The 13338-nt window shown below is 47.2% G+C and overlaps 1 protein-coding gene across 3 annotated transcripts in view; it reads right to left on the bottom strand.

The window, feature by feature from the left end:
• Window positions 1-13338, bottom strand: part of LOC139407726 (protein eva-1 homolog A-like) — a 206220-nt gene that overhangs the window by 82695 nt on the left and 110187 nt on the right. The window contains exon 1 of one of the 3 annotated variants that reach the window (XM_071151580.1): window positions 8800-9108. The exons of the other annotated variants lie outside the window; for them this stretch is intronic. The gene's annotated coding sequence lies outside the window, so the exon portion shown is untranslated. Of the gene's footprint in view, window positions 1-8799; window positions 9109-13338 lie in introns of those variants that run through there. 3 annotated transcript variants of the gene reach the window in all.

Raw genomic sequence — 13338 nt, 5'->3', positions numbered from 1 at the left:
TGGAGGAAGTCTAGAGTACATGTGTGGTACGGCTAAGACACACAGTGAGGGTGGGAGCAGGGCTAGTGCTAGGAAGGAGTGGTCAAAGTATGGCTGAGATATATGGGTGACTTAAGGTAGTGGGGGATAAGGGTGGAGGACTAAGAATGGGGAGGAAGGACCCGTAGTAGGGAACTAGGAAAGAGCTACGAGGTAGGAGAGTTGAAGTATGGCCTCGATATGAAAGAAGGTAGTGGGGGTGAGGGTAAATGACTTACACTAGCAGTGGGGGTTGGGATGTAGGGGGTGGGGAGACAACCAGTACCCCAACATGAAGCAGCTGCTTGATGCCATTAAAGAATGCCAGGAAGTTCCCGCCTTACACCAGCCACATCTGCTTTCCCTATCAGGAGAACCCCGAAATACTGAGAGCGAGCGAGAGCGAGAGAGAGAGAGAGAGGTAAAGAGAGCAGGAGAGAAAAGAGGTGGAGAGTGAGAATGAATGGTGTAGAGGAGAGTGGGAATAAGCTCGCCTGGGAAAACTGGAGTGAGGAGAGGAATGCAGCATGCTAAGTTTCAAAAACAGAGGGAGAGAAGAACAAAATAAAAAGAGTCAAATCAGCGATGGTAGGAGGGAGAGAGGGAGTAAAAGGAGGGAGGGAGCCAGGTTCCACACTCCAGACAGAGTGAATAAATCAATTTGTACCTTGAAAGGTACTGCTGAGAGGGATTGACAGAAAGAGACTGATCGTTCCAGACAGGTTGGAGTAATAAAGGGATGAAGGGATAAAAGGAGAGAAAAGCAGAGCACATTTCCTGTCATTGAGACAAGTGTTGATAGTGAGCTAGTATTTATGGATCTATACAACCTCCTTTATCAGCTGGCCAGACACACAGATCCCTGTAGATAAACAGACCCAATGTGTGTGTGTGTTTGTGTGGGAGGGAGGGAGGGAGGGAGGGAGGGAGGGAGGGAGGGAGGGAGGGAGGGAGGGACCTATAAGAAACCTGGTATGAGGAGACGGACACACTGGTCTAGGTTACAGAGAGCTGGTTGTCCCATCCACCAAACTACCATGTGTGAAACAGGGAAGGGACTCAGGGGTATGCTAATGTGGTATAGAGCAGACCTAACTCTCTATTAAATTAATCAAAAAAGGAACATTTTACATTAGAGCGAGAGCGAGAGAGAGAGAGGATTACATGTATGTGTGTGTCACAATGTGTGTAAGAGAGATAGCATAATTAATCTTCCCTTTTTTCTACCATTGTGTGATACTGTCTGTTTATTTAAAAAAGGATGTCCAGAACACTAATCAAAACAAATTAACACAGTACACACACACACAGTGGCCTAGACAGTTCCTGTGCCTAGACAGGTTAGACAGTGGCCTAGACAGTTCCTGTGCCTAGACAGGTTAGACAGTGGCCTAGACAGGTTAGACAGTGGCCTAGACAGGTTAGACAGTGGCCTAGACAGGTTAAGGGATATGGACTGCCCCTGCAAACCGGTGCTGCGGGGCACAGATACGCATCATTTCAAGGGAAACCTGGTTGACAGGAAGAGGGGAGAGGCTGTGGTACACACACACACACACACACGAACACACGCACGCACGCAGGCAGGCACAAACACACCCAAGGGGACCAATCTAGACACTTATATTTGACACTGTAGAAGCCACACAGGTATTTGAACTGCTCCATCGTCTGGTCTAACTGTCTGAACTGAACTGGCTGGTGGCTCGTAGTATATGACCGTAAAAGTGTGCATGGGAGGTTGAGTGGTTGAGTGTTCAAGCTGTGGTCAGGGTGATGGCGGGCCCACGCCGAGGCAGAGTATTCTCAAAATAAACACATTCAATTACAGGAGAAGTTCCGTGAGTGGTAAACACTAACCATGCACAGAGCATCAAGCCATGTTTAATTCAGTTTTATACAAGCACATCATGTAAATGTATCAAGACAGAAGTACATCCTTGCAAAAGTGCCTCTTCAATGTCTGCAGTGATGACAGATAGAGACAGAGAGAGACAGAGACAGAGAGAGAGTGAGACAATGACAGAGACAGAGAGAGAGACACAGAGAGAGAGAGACAGAGAGAGAGAGACAGAGAGACAGAGAGAGAGACAGAGAGACAGAGAGAGACACAGAGAGACACAGAGAGAGTCAGAGAGACAGCGAGAGACAGAGAGAGACAGAGACAGAGAGACAGAGAGAGACAGAGAGAGACAGAGAGACAGAGAGAGAGACAGAGAGAGAGAGACAGAGAGACAGAGAGAGAGACACAGAGAGACACAGAGAGAGTCAGAGAGACAGCGAGAGACAGAGAGAGACAGAGAGAGACAGAGAGAGACAGAGAGAGACAGACAGAGAGAGACAGAGAGAGACAGAGAGAGATAGAGAGAGATCGAGAGAGAGATCGAGAGAGAGATCGAGAGAGACAGAGACAGACAGCCAATCATCCATCCGTCCATCCATCCATCCATCCAGATCAATCCATCCATCCAGACAGACAGTATCAGGCCACCACATCCCATGCCCGCTCTGTGGAGATAGAACGTAAAGCCAGCCTGGTCCAATAATGGAGCCAGTGGAGCCTGCTCTATAGACCAGCACCTCATTAGTGACCACACTGACCATCTATGGCCAAGGAGAGAGACCGCTCCCATGCCCTAACCTCGCTCTCTCTCTCCTCCCCCCTATCTGCTTTGTTCTCTATCGGTCTCTTTCATAATCCACAATCACATGCCAATCGTCATTCTCTCTCTCTCACCCAAACAACTCACGTCTGACCGGTCCTGCAAATAGGCACCGCCAACACATGCTATATGTAGTATTTTAGGATGTTAGCTGTCTCCCACAGCTGTTGGTAACTCTCGCTCATCTGTCAACACCATGTCTGCCCCTGGTTCGCTGTGGGAGTAATAATCCACTCACTCGCAGCCTGTAAATCTCCCCCTGAACACTTGTCCCTTCATGTCCCATAGGAATCCTCCCAGAGGTGTAGGCTGACGGATGACTTCACACCAGCATGGCTTCACCCCCAGAGAGGTCTCAGTGAGCCATACTGAGGTCTCAGTGAGCCATACGGAGGTCTCAGTGAGCCATACTGAGGTCTCAGTGAGCCATACTGAGGTCTCAGTGAGCCATACTGAGGTCTCAGTGAGCCATACTGAGCTCTAAGTAAGCAATAACATGAGCAATGTGATTTTGAGCCCTCAGTGAGAAACAAAGCATTATTCCATACTGAAACTTCAGTAAGAAGTAACAAGTGAGACAATAATGAGCTTTAAGTTGGCAAGAACATCAGATATTTAACTGCGCTGTCAGTGAGCAATAACAAGCGTTATTTAAAAAAAATGATATCATTTATAAACATTTAAAAATCCAATATGTTTTGACAAATATCTATTTTTAATATACAGTATTTTCCTTCTTAATGATTTTCTCCATCATCATCCCACTAATTGCAGTAAACTAATGGACAACAACACGTAGGCTTCTACTTCCAGCTTATACATACTATATACATTTTACGGACAAAGTATATTTTACATTGGTTAACTTGTTTTTTGTTGTTATTTTTAGTCCCACCCTTCAGCTCCCCTCAACCCCTCCCATCTATCTCTGAACACCATCCAGTCCCATCCTTCAGCTCCCCTCAACCCCTCCCATCTATCTCTGAACACCATCCAGTCCCATCCTTCAGCTCCCCTCAACCCCTCCCATCTATCTCTGAACACCATCCAGTCCCATCCTTCAGCTCCCCTCAACCCCTCCCATCTATCTCTCAACGCCATCCGGTCCCATCCTTCAGCTCCCCTCAACCCCTCCCATCTATCTCTCAACACCATCCAGTCCCACCCTTCAGCTCCCCTCAACCCCTCCCATCTATCTCTGAACACCATCCAGTCCCAACCTTCAGCTCCATTCAACCACTCCCATCTATCTCTGAACACCATCCAGTCCCATCCTTCAGCTACCCTCAACCCCTCCCATCTATCTCTGAACACCATCCAGTCCCAGCTTTCAGCTCCCCTCAACCCCTCCCATCTATCTCTCAACACCATCCGGTCCCATCCTTCAGCTCCCCTCAACCCCTCCCATCTATCTCTGAACACCATCCAGTCCCACCCTTCAGCTCCATTCAACCCCTCCCATCTATCTCTCAACACCATCCGGTCCCATTCTTCAGCTACCCTCAACCCCTCCCATCTATCTCTGAACACCATCCAGTCCCACCCTTCAGCTCCATTCAACCACTCCCATCTATCTCTGAACACCATCCAGTCCCATCCTTCAGCTCCCCTCAACCCCTCCCATCTATCTCTGAACACCATCCAGTCCCACCCTTCAGCTCCATTCAACCACTCCCATCTATCTCTGAACACCATCCAGTCCCATCCTTCAGCTCCCCTCAACCCCTCCGATCTATCTCTGAACACCATCCAGTCCCATCCTTCAGCTCCCCTCAACCCCTCCCATCTATCTCTCAACACCATCCGGTCCCACCCTTCAGCTCCCCTCAACCCCTCCCATCTATCTCTCAACACCATCCAGTCCCATCCTTCAGCTACCCTCAACCCCTCCCATCTATCTCTGAACACCATCCAGTCCCATCCTTCAGCTCCCCTCATCCCCTCCCATCTATTTCTGAACACCATCCAGTCCCATCCTTCAGCTCCCCTCAACCCCTCCCATCTATCTCTGAACACCATCCAGTCCCATCCTTCAGCTCCCCTCAACCCCTCCCATCTATCTCTGAGCACCATCCAGTCCCACCCTTCAGCTCCCCTCAACCCCTCCCATCTATCTCTCAACACCATCCAGTCCCATCCTTCAGCTCCATTCAACCCCTCCCATCTATCTCTCAACACCATCCGGTCCCATTCTTCAGCTCCCCTCAACCCCTCCCATCTATCTCTGAACACCATCCAGTCCCATCCTTCAGCTCCCCTCAACCCCTCCCATCTATCTCTCAACGCCATCCGGTCCCATCCTTCAGCTCCCCTCAACCCCTCCCATCTATCTCTCAACACCATCCGGTCCCATCCTTCAGCTACCCTCAACCCCTCCCATCTATCTCTGAACACCATCCAGTCCCACCCTTCAGCTCCCCTCAACCCCTCCCATCTATCTCTGAACACCATCCAGTCCCATCCTTCAGCTACCCTCAACCCCTCCCATCTATCTCTGAACACCATCCAGTCCCACCCTTCAGCTCCATTCAACCCCTCCCATCTATCTCTCAACACCATCCGGTGCCATTCTTCAGCTACCCTCAACCCCTCCCATCTATCTCTGAACACCATCCAGTCCCACCCTTCAGCTCCATTCAACCACTCCCATCTATCTCTGAACACCATCCAGTCCCATCCTTCAGCTCCCCTCAACCCCTCCGATCTATCTCTGAACACCATCCAGTCCCATCCTTCAGCTCCCCTCAACCCCTCCCATCTATCTCTGAACACCATCCAGTCCCATCCTTCAGCTCCCCTCAACCCCTCCGATCTATCTCTGAACACCATCCAGTCCCATCCTTCAGCTCCCCTCAACCCCTCCCATCTATCTCTCAACACCATCCGGTCCCACCCTTCAGCTCCCCTCAACCCCTCCCATCTATCTCTCAACACCATCCAGTCCCATCCTTCAGCTACCCTCAACCCCTCCCATCTATCTCTGAACACCATCCAGTCCCATCCTTCAGCTCCCCTCAACCCCTCCCATCTATTTCTGAACACCATCCAGTCCCATCCTTCAGCTCCCCTCAACCCCTCCCATCTATCTCTGAACACCATCCAGTCCCATCCTTCAGCTCCCCTCAACCCCTCCCATCTATCTCTGAGCACCATCCAGTCCCACCCTTCAGCTCCCCTCAACCCCTCCCATCTATCTCTCAACACCATCCAGTCCCATCCTTCAGCTCCATTCAACCCCTCCCATCTATCTCTCAACACCATCCGGTCCCATTCTTCAGCTCCCCTCAACCCCTCCCATCTATCTCTGAACACCATCCAGTCCCATCCTTCAGCTCCCCTCAACCCCTCCCATCTATCTCTCAACGCCATCCGGTCCCATCCTTCAGCTCCCCTCAACCCCTCCCATCTATCTCTCAACACCATCCGGTCCCATCCTTCAGCTACCCTCAACCCCTCCCATCTATCTCTGAACACCATCCAGTCCCACCCTTCAGCTCCCCTCAACCCCTCCCATCTATCTCTGAACACCATCCAGTCCCATCCTTCAGCTACCCTCAACCCCTCCCATCTATCTCTGAACACCATCCAGTCCCACCCTTCAGCTCCATTCAACCCCTCCCATCTATCTCTCAACACCATCCGGTGCCATTCTTCAGCTACCCTCAACCCCTCCCATCTATCTCTGAACACCATCCAGTCCCACCCTTCAGCTCCAATCAACCACTCCCATCTATCTCTGAACACCATCCAGTCCCATCCTTCAGCTCCCCTCAACCCCTCCGATCTATCTCTGAACACCATCCAGTCCCATCCTTCAGCTCCCCTCAACCCCTCCCATCTATCTCTCAACACCATCCGGTCCCATCCTTCAGCTACCCTCAACCCCTCCCATCTATCTCTAAACACCATCCAGTCCCACCCTTCAGCTCCCCTCAACCCCTCCCATCTATCTCTCAACACCATCCAGTCCCATCCTTCAGCTACCCTCAACCCCTCCCATCTATCTCTGAACACCATCCAGTCCCATCCTTCAGCTCCCCTCAACCCCTCCCATCTATTTCTGAACACCATCCAGTCCCATCCTTCAGCTCCCCTCAACCCCTCCCATCTATCTCTGAACACCATCCAGTCCCATCCTTCAGCTCCCCTCAACCCCTCCCATCTATCTCTGAGCACCATCCAGTCCCACCCTTCAGCTCCCCTCAACCCCTCCCATCTATCTCTGAACACCATCCAGTCCCATCCTTCAGCTCCATTCAACCCCTCCCATCTATCTCTCAACACCATCCGGTCCCATTCTTCAGCTCCCCTCAACCCCTCCCATCTATCTCTGAACACCATCCAGTCCCATCCTTCAGCTCCCCTCAACCCCTCCCATCTATCTCTCAACGCCATCCGGTCCCATCCTTCAGCTCCCCTCAACCCCTCCCATCTATCTCTCAACACCATCCGGTCCCATCCTTCAGCTACCCTCAACCCCTCCCATCTATCTCTGAACACCATCCAGTCCCACCCTTCAGCTCCCCTCAACCCCTCCCATCTATCTCTCAACACCATCCAGTCCCATCCTTCAGCTACCCTCAACCCCTCCCATCTATCTCTGAACACCATCCAGTCCCATCCTTCAGCTCCCCTCAACCCCTCCCATCTATTTCTGAACACCATCCAGTCCCATCCTTCAGCTCCCCTCAACCCCTCCCATCTATCTCTGAACACCATCCAGTCCCACCCTTCAGTTCTGCTCAACCCCTCCCATCTATCTCTGAACACCATCCAGTCCCATCCTTAAGCTCCTCTCAACCCCTCCCATCTATCTCTGAACACCATCCAGTCCCATCCTTCAGCTCCCCTCAACCCCTCCCATCTATCTCTGAGCACCATCCAGTCCCACCCTTCAGCTCCCCTCAACCCCTCCCATCTATCTCTCAACACCATCCAGTCCCATCCTTCAGCTCCATTCAACCCCTCCCATCTATCTCTCAACACCATCCAGTCCCACCCTTCAGCTCCATTCAACCCCTCCCATCCTTATTGGATTTCTATTTGCCATATATTTTTCAACTGTGCTGTGAATCTTCACAAAAGTCCTGAACCTTTCTTTTCTCATAGTATCTACAGATTGTAAATGAAAGATAACCTGTTTCGTTAAGAGTGTTATTATATTATTGATTGATTGACTATGACTTTTCAAATCACCCAGCAGTGCTATTTGCAGTTAGAAGTAACATGTGAGACAGTAGTGATTTAACTGAGCTCTAAACAAACATATTTAACTGAGCTCTAAGTTAGCAATAACATATTTAACAGAGCTCTCAGTAGGCAATAACATATTTAACAGAGCTCTCAGTAGGCAATAACATATATAACAGAGCTCTCAGTAGGCAATAACATATATAACAGAGCTCTCAGTAGGCAATAACATATTTAACAGAGCTCTCAGTAGGCAATAACATATATAACAGAGCTCTCAGTAGGCAATAACATACATAACTGAGCTCTCAGTAGGCAATAACATATTTAACTGAGCTTTAAGTTAGCAATAACATATATAACAGAGCTCTCAGTAGGCAATAACATATTTAACTGAGCTTTAAGTTAGCAATAACATATTTAAATGAGCTTTAAGTTAGCAATAACATATTTAACTGAGCTCTCAGTGAGCAACAACAAGCGTTATTCGATACTGAGCCTTCAGTGACGAATACCAAGCATTATTGGATACTGAGCCTTCAGCGAGCACTAACAAGAGTTCCAAATGAACTCTCAATGAGCAATAACAACAACAACAGACTCAATACTGAACTCTCAGTGAGCAATAACATGAGATTCTTCAACAAAAAGTAACAGATGAGAGAAGTCAGAGTTCTTCTCTTGTGAGAGATTTGAACTCTTACTGTACACACTGTACTGTAGCCTATAACAAGTGTGCCATATTCAACAGAGAGAACGACTAAACTCAACTGCATGGATAACGGAAGGTAGGGACATTCTTCAAACGAGGACAAAGTAACATGCTTCACTATTCTAGGAACAGGGGGAGACAAAAAAAAAGTTGACGAACTAGTGAGAAGTGTAAAGGAAGTGTAAATGTTGAAAGAAAAGAAACGGAATGACTTACACACACATGACTGAGTGGAAAATCCTCCGGGGCCCAGGTAGTACGTTTCTCTCTGTGTCCGAGTGTGTGTCCGTGAGTGTTCGTTCTTCCCCCTTCCCTCCCGGAGAGCTCGGCTAGGGTCTGCCAGAGGCACCGTAAAAACAAGCGCTCACGTGAACATTACTCCACGGAGGGTCCCACAAGAAAAGGAGTGTGCAGCCCAAAAAAGGAGAGATGGAGAGTGGAAAACTATTTTTATTGCCCCATTAAGAAGGTACAGTCCTTTGCAATGTGACTTCTCCCCCCTTTAGACCAAAAAACCCCCACTTTGGACAGAGTTTCTTATTCATTCCTTAGGATCCGGGAAGAAAGAGAGCGAGGGAGAGAAAGAGAGAGCGACAGAGAGAGAGAGAGAAAGAGTACACCACGGAAGGCTAGAGTAGGCGGAACTCTTCTTTTGCTGTGCTTTTACTTCTCTTTGAGCTTTTTCCTTCCTTCCTCCTCTCGTGGGGTGCAAAAGTTAAACGCCAGGCATCTGAGCACTGGAATGTGACAGCAGGAGAGAGACAGAGAGAGAGACAGAGAGAGAGACAGAGAGACAGAGAGAGAGAGAGAGAGAGAGACAGAGACAGAGAGAGAGACAGACAGAGAGAGAGAGACAGAGAGAGACAGAGAGAGACAGACAGACAGACAGAGACACAGAGTGAGAGGGGGTATGCTAATTTTGTATAGAGCAGACCTAACTCACTCCATTAAATTAATCAAAACAGGAACATTCTACATTTGGCTAGAAATTCAAAAGGAAATTATCCTAACAGAGAAAAATGTCCCCCTGTGTGCTACCTATATCGCCCCACTAGAATCCCCATACTTTAATGAAGACAGTTTCTCCATCCTGGAGGGGGAAATCAATCATTTCCAGGCCCAGGGACATGTACTAGTCTGTGGCGACCTAAATGCCAGAACCGGACAAGAACCTGACACCCTCAGCACACAGGGGGACAAACACCTGCCTGGAGGTGACAGCATTCCCTCCCACATATGCCCCCCTAGGCACAACTATGACAACATAACCAACAAAAACGGGTCACAACTCCTGCAGCTCTGTCGCATGCTGGGTATGTACATAGTCAATGGTAGGCTTCGAGGGGACTCCTATGGTAGGTACACATACAGCTCATCTCTTGGCAGAAGTACTGTAGACTACTTTATCACTGACCTCAACCCAGAGTCTCTCAGAGCGTTCAGTCAGCCCACTGACACCCCTATCAGACCACAGCAAAATCACAGTGTACTTAAACAGAGCAATACTCAATCATGAGGCATCAAAGCCAAAGGAACTGAGTAACATTAAGAAATGCTATAGTTCGAAGGAATGCAGTTTGGAAACCTACCAAAAAACAATTAGGCAACAACAAATTCAATCAATTTTAGACAATTTCCTGGGTAAAACGTTCCACTGTAATAGTGAAGGTGTAAACTTGGCAGTAGAAAATCTTAACAGTATATTTGACCTCTCAGCTTCCCTATCAAATCTAAAAATCTCAAATAGAAAACCGAAGAAAATTAACAACAATGACAGATGGTTTGATGAAGAATGCAAAAATCTAAGAAAGAAATTGAGAAACCTGTTCAACCAAAAACATAGAGACCCGGAAAACCTGAGTCTACGCCTTCACTATGGTGAATCACTAAAACAATACAGAAATACACTACGGAAAAAAAAGGAACAGCATGTCAGAAATCAGCTCAATGTCAATTTTATTTATTTATTTTTTATTTTACCTTTATTTAACCAGGTAGGCAAGTTGAGAACAAGTTCTCATTTACAATTGCGACCTGGCCAAGATAAAGCAAAGCAGTTCGACAGATACAACGACACAGAGTTACACATGGAGTAAAACAAACATACAGTCAATTATACAGTATAAACAAGTCTATATACAATGTGAGCAAATTAGGTGAGAAGGGAGGTAAAGGCAAAAAAGGCCATGGTGGCAAAGTAAATACAATATAGCAAGTAAAACACTGGAATGGTAGTTTTGCAATGGAAGAATGTGCAAAGTAGAAATAAATAATGGGGTGCAAAGGAGCAAAATAAATAAATAAATTAAATACAGTTGGGAAAGAGGTAGTTGTTTGGGCTAAATTATAGGTGGGCTATGTACAGGTGCAGTAATCTGTGAGCTGCTCTGAGACCTGGTGCTTAAAGCTAGTGAGGGAGATAAGTGTTTCCAATTTCAGAGATTTTTGTAGTTCGTTCCAGTCATTGGCAGCAGAGAACTGGAAGGAGAGGCGGCCAAAGAAAGAATTGGTTTTGGGGGTGACTAGAGAGATATACCTGCTGGAGCGTGTGCTACAGGTGGGAGATGCAATGGTGACCAGCGAGCTGAGATAAGGGGGGACTTTACCTAGCAGGGTCTTGTAGATGACATGGAGCCAGTGGGTTTGGCGACGAGTATGAAGCGAGGGCCAGCCAACGAGAGCGTACGGGTCGCAATGGTGGGTAGTATATGGGGCTTTGGTGACAAAACGGATTGCACTGTGATAGACTGCATCCAATTTGTTGAGTAGGGTATTGGAGGCTATTTTGTAAATGACATCGCCAAAGTCGAGGATTGGTAGGATGGTCAGTTTTACAAGGGTATGTTTGGCAGCATGAGTGAAGGATGCTTTGTTGCGAAATAGGAAGCCAATTCTAGATTTAACTTTGGATTGGAGATGTTTGATATGGGTCTGGAAGGAGAGTTTACAGTCTAACCAGACACCTAAGTATTTGTAGTTGTCCACGTATTCTAAGTCAGAGCCGTCCAGAGTAGTGATGTTGGACAGGCGGGTAGGTGCAGGTAGCTATCGGTTGAAGAGCATGCATTTAGTTTTACTTGTATTTAAGAGCAATTGGAGGCCACGGAAGGAGAGTTGTATGGCATTGAAGCCTGGAGGGTTGTTAACACAGTGTCCAAAGAAGGGCCGGAAGTATACAGAATGGTGTCGTCTGCGTAGAGGTGGATCAGAGACTCACCAGCAGCAAGAGCGACCTCATTGATGTATACAATTGAAGAATCCATAGACTCTAACCACTTCTGGGAAAATTGAAAAACACTAAACAAACAACAACACGAAGAGTTATCTATCCAAAATGGAGATGTATGGATAAACCAACTTCTCCAATCTTTTTGGATGTATAACAAAGAACAAACAGCAAAAACATATAAATGATCAAATACAGATCTTAGAATCAACTATTAAAGACTACCAGAACCCACTGGATTCTCCAATTACATTGAATGAACTACAGGGCAGAATACAAACCCTCCAACCCAAAAAGGCCTGTGGTGTTGATGGTATCCCCAATGAAATGATCAAATATACAGACAACAATTTCCAATTGGCTATACTAAAACTCTTTAACATCATCCTTAGCTCTGGCATCTTCCCCAATATTTGGAACCAAGGACTGATCACCCCAATCCACAAAAGTGGAGACAAATTTGACCCCAATAACTACCGTGGAATATGCGCCAACAGTAACCTTGGGAAAATCCTCTGCATTATCATTAACTCGTACATTTCCTCAATGAAAACAATGTACTGAGCAAATGTCAAATTGGCTTTTTACCAAATTACCGTACAACAGACCATGTATTCACCCTGCACACCCTAATTGACAACCAAACAAACAAAGGCAAAGTCTTCTCATGCTTTGTTGATTTCAAAAAAGCCTTTGACTCAATTTGGCATGAGGGTCTGCTATACAAACTGATAGAAAGTGGTGTTGGGGGTAAAACATACAACATTATAAAATCCATGTACACAAACAACAAGTGTGCGGTTAAAATTGGCAAAAAACACACATTTCTTCACACAGGGTCGTGGGGTGAGACAGGGATGCAGCTTAACCCCACCCTCTTCAACATATATATTAACGAATTGGGCACTAGAAAATTCTGCAGCACCCGGCCTCACCCTACTAGAATCCGAAGTAAAATGTCTGCTGTTTGCTGATGATCTGGTGCTTCTGTCACCAACCAAGGAGGGCCTACAGCAGCACCTAGATCTTATGCACAGATTCTGTCAGACCTGGGCCCTGACAGTAAATCTCAGTAAGACCAAAATAATGGTGTTCCAAAAAAGGTCCAGTCACCAGGACCACAAATACAAATTCCATCTAGACACTGTTGCCCTAGAGCACACAAAAAACTATACATACCTTGGCCTAAACATCAGCGCCACAGGTAACTTCCACAAAGCTGTGAACAATCTGAGAGACAAGGCAAGAAGGGCATTCTATGCCATCAAAAGGAACATCAATTTCAACATACCAATTAGGATTTGGCTAAAAATACTTGAATCAGTCATAGAGCCCATTGCCCTTTATGGTTGTGAGGTCTGGGGTCCGCTCACCAACCAAGACTTCACAAAATGGGACAAACACCAAATTGAGACTGCACGCAGAATTCTGCAAAAAATCCTCCGTGTACACCGTAGAACACCAAATAATGCATGCAGAGCAGAATTAGGCCGATACCCACTAAATATCAAAATCCAGAAAAGAGCTGT

Source organism: Oncorhynchus clarkii, chromosome 4, assembly GCF_045791955.1.
Source record: "Oncorhynchus clarkii lewisi isolate Uvic-CL-2024 chromosome 4, UVic_Ocla_1.0, whole genome shotgun sequence".
Lineage (NCBI taxonomy): Eukaryota > Metazoa > Chordata > Actinopteri > Salmoniformes > Salmonidae > Oncorhynchus > Oncorhynchus clarkii.
Note: the sequence above shows the minus strand (reverse complement) of the source record. Positions and strands in the feature narration are given on the sequence as shown.